The sequence below is a fragment of the Callospermophilus lateralis genome, chromosome 17 (assembly GCF_048772815.1).
Source record: "Callospermophilus lateralis isolate mCalLat2 chromosome 17, mCalLat2.hap1, whole genome shotgun sequence".
In the NCBI taxonomy this organism is placed as follows: domain Eukaryota; kingdom Metazoa; phylum Chordata; class Mammalia; order Rodentia; family Sciuridae; genus Callospermophilus; species Callospermophilus lateralis.
The window spans coordinates 72,788,328-72,797,614 of NC_135321.1; positions in this window are offsets into that span (position 1 = coordinate 72,788,328).

The following is a 9,287-nucleotide window of genomic DNA, read 5'->3' on the forward strand; positions in this document are numbered from 1 at the left end:
CTCTGAATTTGACTGTTCACGGGCTGGTCTTGGGGCCAGGGAAATGAGCCAGCGGTGGTCCTTCCCTTTCAACCCCTGTTCATGGGGCCCGAGTGACCAGGACCCTGGAAAAGAAGGGAGTGGAGGGAACCTTCAGAAGAGGAGCTACCTAAGTCGCTTTTTCAAGAAGTGACCATGGCCTGAGCAGGGAAGAGCCTAAGAGGAGGGGGCTTCAAGCAGAGGGACACATGGGTTCCCTGGCCGAGGGCAGGAGTGGAGATATGGAGGGACAGGGATTGGGTTGGCCAGGATGAGTGCAGGAGCCAGTGACAGGACACCCAGCTGCAAGGGTCCTGGGGCAGGCAGGGGCAGGCTGTGTGAGGCTGGAGTTGCAGGGTGATTAGGACAGAGAGGCCCCGGGTGGCCCTTAGGGGGACCAGGGTTGTCACTGTCTCCTCCTGTGAAGCCTGGGTGAGTCATGACCCAGTGGTCAGCGGCTAGGCCTGGCTAGCAGGGAGGCGGTCCAGGCTGTTTTTACCCTGGTGGGCTGGACCAGCCTGCAGGCAAACCAGACATCCCCAGCCCCAGCCCGTTCCAGGCACCTGGCCATTGGCTTCCACCCCACACTGCCCTGAGGGCTGGCTCCCGACCTCCTGGACACTCTGCCTCACCCTGAACTTGGCTGGACTCAGTGAGCTAGAACCTGCCTTGCTGCATGACTCTGGAGGGGGACCTGGAGAGAGGCTCCCTCCCGGGCTTTGGGCCAGTTCTGGGCTCAGGTATAAACCAGGCCCAAGGGAGGCTCTGGGGCTGTTGGTTTTTGTCCCTGGCCCCTCCCGCTTGACAGGGAAGTGATCACAAGTGATGTGGGTGCTCGTGGCCCACCTCAAAGCCACTGTCCTCAGGCCTGTGGGAGAGCCAAGGATTCCCTGTACGGGAAGCTTCAGCAGCCAGTTAACAGGGGTATTGAGAGTCAAGCAGGTGCACGTGGGCTGCTGAGGGAGAAGCTCCCCGGGAAGCAGACGTGGGAACCGATGGTGTGATGTGAGGGACCAGGAAGAAGGGGGTGGGGCCAAAGCCAGGGTCATGGAAAGCTGCCTGGTCCTCCTAGGAACCCCAGGAAGCTTAGAGAAAATGCCTAGCTAAGAGAAAGACTGAAGAAAGACCCCCGCTCCCCAGATAAGGCCAATCCAATAGCACTGGGGCAATGGTGGAGATGTTCCTTCCGTGCAGTTGACAATGAGAAATGTGGCCAATGTGACTGAGTTCAGAATTTTAAATTTTACTTAATTTTAATTACTTCATTTTTAAATTCAAATACCCCCACAAAAAAACCAGGGAAACAGAAGATAGAGAAACAATAGAGAAAAATCTGTGAAACTAAAAGGCAATACTTTGAGAAGATCAATAATATTGATAAACCTTTAGCAAGATGGGCTAGGGAAAATTGGAGAAGATGCGAATTACAAATATCACAAAGAGAAGAGTGTTGGGGTCATTACTGTAGCTGCAGCAGGCTTCAAAAGAATAAAAATGATCAAACTCACCCAAATAAGTTTGACAACTTAAGTGTTATGAACAAATTCATTAAAAAACACAAAGAACTAAAACTGACACAAGAAGAAAGAGAAAATCTGATTAGCCCTCATATGTAAAAATTTTTGAGTTCATAATTAGGAGGCCTTCCAGGCCCAGATGCCTTCACTGGTGAACTCTAGCAAACATTTTATGATGATTTAATACATAAACTTTTCCAGAAGATAGAGGATGATGCAATACTTATCTCATCTTACAAGGCTAGCATTACTCTTCCATTAAAATTAGATGTGTTACAGAGACAATCGCAAGCAAAATTCCTCATGTACACAGACACAGATTCTTCAGCGAGTATTAGCAAATAAAATCCAACAACATAGAAAAAGGACAATACATCATGTTTTAGTGAAGTTGATGCCAGGGAGGCAGAGTTGGCCTAACATCTCAAATCTATCAATGTAATTTACCACACTAAGAGAATAAAGAAGAGAACCTCTTCACAAAATTGAGCATCTACTCAAGATAAAAATTCTCAGGAACTTAGGAATAGAAGGTAATGTGCTCAACCTGATGAAGGGCATCTATGCATACTTTTTTGGTGAGAAAGTTCTTGAGAGCAGAACTGAGATAAGAATATACACTCTTGCACTTCTCTTCAAAGCTGTATTTAGCCAGTGCACTAAAGCAAGAAAAATAAAAGGCATATGGATTAGATGACATTCACAGTTGGCATTGCATTCATAGAAATTCCTAAGGAATCTTCAAAATAGTTACTGGAACTGCTTTGAGCAAAAATCTAGAGCACAATTCAAGTTGTTGTTGTTATTTTATCTCCCAAGGAAGAGATAAGGAGGGAAAAGTGTGAAGACCAGAGGGATTAGCAAATGTCAGTTTATCAAGGGTACAGGATGCAAGATTAGTACCAAAAATTAATTCGATTTCTATAGGATAATAGTGAACAATTGAAAATAACATTGTAAAGCAGTACTTTTTGCTGTAGCTTAAAAAGCATGAAATTCCTGGGGCTGGGGTTGTGGCTCCTTGGTAGAGCGCTTGCCTAGCATGTATGAGGCACTGGGTTCGGTCCCCAGAACCACATAAAAATAAACAAATAAATAAAGGTATTGTGTCCATCTACAACTAAAAAATATATTTAAAAAAGCATGAAATACTTCAGGATAAATTTAACAAAAAATATTTGCAAGACCTATACACTAAAAACTAACAAAAGTGGTGAGAGAACTTAATGAAGACTCAAGCAAATGAAGAGAAGTGTATTTATTTATTTATTTATTTATTTTGTAATGATGATTGAACAGAGGCACACTTAACCATGGAGCCATATCCCCAGACCTTTTTTTGTATTTTATTTAGAGACAGGGTCTCATTGAGTTGCTTAGTGCCTTGCTAAGTTGCTGAGGATAGCTTTGAACTCGCAATCCTCCTGCCTCAGCCTCCTGAGCTGCTAGGATTATAGGCATGCACCACCATGCCTAGCAGAGTTGATATTTTAAGATGTAAATTTTCCCCAAGCCAATCTATACATTTATTAAAATTCAATTATTAGCAATATATTTGGTAGAAATTGACATGGAAATATAAAGGATCTAGAACATCCAAAAAATTTTATTAAAAGAACAAAAGTGAAGAACTACAATGGTTGATTTCAAGAGTTGATATGAAGTTATAAAGGCTTGTTAGCTAAGTAAAAAGACAAGTAGATATAAAAAAATGGACCTGAATGAATTATATAGAATTAATCCATTATGGTCAATTCATTTTCTCAAAGTTACCAAGGCAATTTGATACAGAAAAGGCAAGTCTTTTCAACAAATGATCCTGGAAGAACTAGATATCTATTTGGGAAGGGGGTGGAGTTAACTTTGACTCTTAATTCATATCATATGCAATAATTAAGGCCAGTGGATCAGAGACCTAATCAAAATGTTAAAACAGTACATTTTCTAGAATAAAACATAGAAGAAAATATTTATGAACTTGGGTAGGCAAAATGTAAAAATAACAAAATATAAAATAAAAAATTGACACATTAAAATTCACACACACAAAAAATACCTGTAAGCTTTTAGTAAGAAAATAAAAAACAAACAAAAACCAAGTCACACAAAAGTCATAAATCTGCAGACTGAGGAAGCTAAATGAATTCCAAATAGGATAATAACCAAAAGTTCAAAACTAAGAAACACCAGAGTTAAACTTTGGAAAGCGAAAGACAAAGAGAAGATCTTCAGAAGTCAGACTAGATAGCACATTACCTATGAAGAAGGATCAATTGAATGACAGCAGATTCCTCATCTGAAACCATGGAGTTCAAAAGGAAGTGGTACAACAATTTTCAAGTGCTGAAAGAAAAGAACTGTCAATCCCCAATCCTATATTTACTGAAACTATCCTTCACCACTGAAGGAGGAATAGAGACACTCTCAGATGACTGAACACAGAATTCATTGTCAGTACACCCATCTAACAGCTGCAGGAGACTCTCTGACAGACAGAAAGATAATAATAGCATAAGAAGACAGGGACCTTCAGAAAATAAATAAGAACAACAGAATCGATAAAAATAGGAGTAAATGGAATAGGTCAAAATAAAAGTAAACTCTCCATCATGAAAGTTGAATCGTATTTTGTTGTTGAAGCGAAAGTAATGGCACCCTCAGATATGGTGTCCAATGTTATATAGAAGAAATAATCAAGAACATTATATTTGAAAGCTAGGACTGGGAAGGGAGTCTAAGTGGAAGTAGAGTTTCTCTGAACCACTCATACTAGAAAAACATCCACACCACCAGGCTGGGATAAGTAACAAGTGGGCATGGTAATAACCTAGAGCAACCACAAAGCAAACTATACAGAGCTACTATAATAAATAAATACAATGATAATAAATAAATAAGAATAAAACTATCAAAAAATTTTAAGTAACCAAAGCAAGGCAACAAAAACAAAACAGGGAAAAAAGTACAGTACAAAATAATAAAATGTCAGATTTATGCTCTAACATGTCAATAATTGCTTTAAATGTACATAACATGAATATATCAATTAATAGACAAAGATTGAGAGCCTGGATAAAATTCTTCCCACTATATGTAATTCTCAAGAATGTATTTCAAACATAATGACAAAGATACGTTGAAAGTCAAAGGACAGAGAGATATATGTGTGGCAAGCATTAATTAAAAAAGAATAAGTGGCTATGTCAATATAACGTGAAGTAGAATTAAGAGTGAAGAAAATTATTAGGGCCAAAATGGTTATAAGATAATAACAGAAGCATAAATCCATCAGAAAAACATAGCAACCCTAGGTGTTTGTGTAATTAACATCATAGCTTCCAAGTCCGTGAAGCAAAGACTGATCAAGTTGAATGAAGAGACAAATCTACAGTTATGAATGGCACTTAAACACCCGACTCTCAGCAACTGAGAGGACATTAGCTGCTCTGCTGAATAGCAACAGAACACACATTCTTTTCAAGAAGGCATGGGCCATTTAACAGGGTTGACTGTGTTCTATGTCATAAAACAAACCTTAGCAAATTTTCTAAAAATTGAAATTATGAAAAGCATGTCCTCTGACCATATTGATTTAACTTAGGAATTAACAATATAAAGTCAAAAGGAACATCCCTAAACACTTGGAAAGTAAGCAACACATTTATATGTAATCCATGGGACAAAAAGTAGGTCTCAAAGAAAGTTAGATAATAAGCAGAACAGTAGAAATTAAAACGTGGCGTGTCAAAATATAGGGGCTCAGTGAAAACCATACTGAGAGGGAAATATATAGCATTGAATGTTTGCATTAGAAGTGGGAAAAGTTTGTAAGTCAATAATATACCTGTGTTATGGACTGAATGCTGTTCTTCCCAGATTCGTATGTTGTCATCCTAAACTCTAGTATGAAGGCACTTGGAGGTGGGTTGGGAGGTGTTTTAGTCAGGTTTTGCATTGTTGTGACAAAAGACCTACAAGAACAATGAGAAGAGGAAAAGTTTATTTTGTTTCGTAGTTTCAGAGGTTCAGTCCATGATCAGCTGACTTCATAGACATGGACTCCAAGTGAGGCACAACTTCATGGCAGAAGGGCCTGGAGGAGGAAAGCAGCTCGGGACCTGGCAATCAGGAAGCAGAGAGAGAACTCTTCTGCTCACCAGGGACAAAATATAAACCCCAAAGGCACGCCCTAGTGACCTACCTCCTCCAGCCATAACCAAATTACCACCCGGTTAATTCATGGAAAAAGTTACAACTCTCACAATCTAATCACTTCACCTCGGAGCAGTTCTTGCATTGTTTCATGCATGAGCTTTGGGGGGACACCACATATCCAAATCACAACAGGAGGTGATTGGGTCATAATGGTGGACACTGCATTAATGGAACTAGGTCCTTATGAAACAGACTGCAGGGAGTTCTCTCACCTCTTTTCATCATGTGAAGATATAATGAGGAGTCAAAAGTCTAAGAATCAGGGAATGAACCCTCACTAGACAACAAGTTCACCTTGACCTTGGACTCCAGAACTTTGAGAAATAAATTTCAGTCTATGGTATTTTTTTGTTATAGCAACTCTTTCCCATTAAGACAATGTTCATACCTTTAGAAATCAGCAAAATAAGTGCAAAATATCTCCAAAACAATTTGAAGGAAGGAAATAATAAAGAACAAGAATCTATGAAATTGAGAAGAGAAAAATCAGATTAGAAAATTAATGAAAAAAATCACTAAATCTTCTAACAAAATTAAGATAGAAGATCCAAAGCACCAATGTCAAGAGTGATTCTATAGCCATTTAAAATTAGTAAGGTTATCCTACAGAACAAATTTGTGTTCACAAATTTGACAACTGAAAATAATGGACTAATTCCTCAAATACCACAAGTGACTGAAATTCAACCAAGATGAACGAGACAATAGAACAATCCTATAACCACCAAATAAAATGAATTGGTCACTTACATCTCTTAAAAAAAAATCTCAGGCCAAAATAACTTCACTGGAAAAATGCACCAAACAATTAATAAAGAATTAGCATCATCGCTACACAATCTCTTTCAGGAAACAGAAGAGAAGGAACATTTTCATACTCATTTCATGGGGACTTGTTACCCTGATTCCAAGACCAAATTAGTTCAATGTAGTTCAATGTAGACAACTATAGGTCAAAATCACTTATGAACTTAGATCCTACCTTCCTCAACAAAATGTGAACCAACAAAAATTTGGTTATTAAACAACAAAAAGTATACACATTGACCAACTGGGATTTATTCTAGGAATGCAAGGCCAATCCAATATTTTAAAGTCAAGCAATACAATCCACTATATCGACAGGTCAGTGAAAAAAAACATATGATTATATCAATCGATAAAGAAAAATATTTTGACAAAATTCAAAAAACATTCATGAAAAATATTCTGCAAAATTGAACTGGAGGGGGAACTCCTTTGATTTGCTAAAGAACATGGACAAGAAGCCCACAGCTTTTGCTTTCCCCTTGAGTCTGGGAACAAGGAGAAGATGTTTGCATCAGGGTTATTTCTACACAGTACTAGATAGTCTAGCTGTTGTGATGAGACAAAGGGAAAAAGTCACACAGTTTATAAAGGAAAAGTGAAAGTGTCCCATTTGCAGATAACATGATTGCATCCAAAGGAATTAGTGAGTTCAGCAAGGTTGAAGGATAGCAGATTAACACACTACTGTTGATTGGATTTCTACATAACTAAAAACAAACATTTAAAAATTGAAACTAAAACAACACTATTACTTAAACTCACTCCAAAGAAAATGAAACACTAATATTTAGTGCTAAGTGTAAGAAAACTTGTACAGGATATTGACAATTATAAAACATTAATGAAAGAAATCAAAGAAGACCTGAATAAATGGAGAGCCATACCATGTTCATGAACTAGAAGATCCAATATAGTAAAGACGTCATTCTCCCCAAATAGATCTATAGGTGCAATGCAATTTCTATCAGCATCCCAAGGTTTTTTAGTAGGTGTAGAAAAGCACACTATAAAGTGTTCATGGGAAAGAACAGGGCTTCAGTTAGTGTTATGGGCAGAATTGTGTCACATTCATATGTTGACATCTTAACCCCCAGTGACCTTGGAATGAAAACTTATTAGGAAGCATGGTCTTTACAGAGGTAATCAAGTTAAAAAGAGGTGATTGGGGAGGATCCTCATCCAGCATGACCAATGCCCTTATAAAAAGGGGAAAGATACATAGGCACAGGGAGAATACCTTGTGAACGTGAAGGCTGCCATCTTCACGCCAGAGAGAGAGGCCTGGAACGGACCCCTCCCTCACAGCCCTCAGAAGGAAGGAACCCGGCCCCCACCTTGACTTAGAACTTAGTCTGCAGAACTGGGAGACAACAATCTCTGTCTTTTAAGTCACCGCGATTGAGGTGCTTTGTGATGGTGGTCCTAGAAAATTAATGCAATTAGTTAAAACAACTTTGAAAAAGAAGAACATTGTGGGAGGAGCCACTGGACTCCATATGCAAGTTCATTCCACAGCTACTGTGAGGAAAAGACAGCAGGTCCTGCTGGGGCATGGACACTCAGATGGACAGCACAGAACACAGGACTCATCCACAGCCCCGTAGTGCCAGGGCACTGGGGTGGGTTGCAGACAGGCAAAGAAAGTTCCCAGAGACGACATGGAAGATGTATGGTTTATGGGGGAAACTTACAAGAGATGAGTGACTGCTCCAAGAAGAGTTCAGAGGTGACAGGCAGACAGCGCCTCCTCTTCCACATGGTGTTTTGTCTGGGGGTGGCTGGCTGGATGAGGGACAAGTAGCCCTTCCATGGTGCCTTCAATTCCACACTTATCCCTACTCAGAGAGGGGTTTCATAGTGAGACTACAGAAACAGTGACATCATCAGTATTTGCTTACTTAGTTTGCTTTTCCGACCAGCATCCCAAGGAGCACCTGTCCAGGTGTACATGCAAGAGAGAAGCTTTTCACAGGTGCCACCAACTTGCCCTGGTTCCCAGTGTGCATAAGAGGGAGCCAGTGTCCTGTAAGGTAGCATGCATCCGGATGCTCTCACCCAGGCTTGCTGTCATCATGCCCTTAACCATGTTTCTGGGAAGAGAAAGGGGGTATTCGGGGTATTTTACTGTCTTATTTTGCTTTAGGGATGTTACAATAGAGAACCCAAAAAAGAGACCCACACAAGTATGGCCAACTGGTTTTTGGGGGGAAAAATGCACAAGCAATTCAATGGAGAAAAGGTAGGTTGTTTCAACAATTGATGTTGTTCCTCAGCAAACCAATGAACCTCAACCCAAAACTCACACAAAAATCAACAATTACTTTCAGGAAAAAAGATGCAGATGGAAATCTTCAGGTTTTAGAGTAGTCAAAGAGTTCTTACACTTGGTGTCAAAAGAACGATCCATAAAATGAAAATTGATGAAAAATAAATACTTTTGCTTCCCCGTGAAAGATGGTATTAAAAGGATGAAAAACAGTCTACAGCCTGGGAGACAGTTTGCAAAGAGCGGATGAAAGACAAGGATCGAGAATATATCATGACCTCTTAAAGTCCAGCAGTAAAAACCAGTTCCATTAGAAAACAGGCAAAATTCATGAATGAGCTGTGCATGTGTGTTTGGTGTATGTGGGGGGAATCTAACCCAGGTTCACCCCACAAATGTGAGGCAAGGACTGTACCATGAAGCAACACTCCCATCCCTGAACAGACGCTTTGCTGAAGATG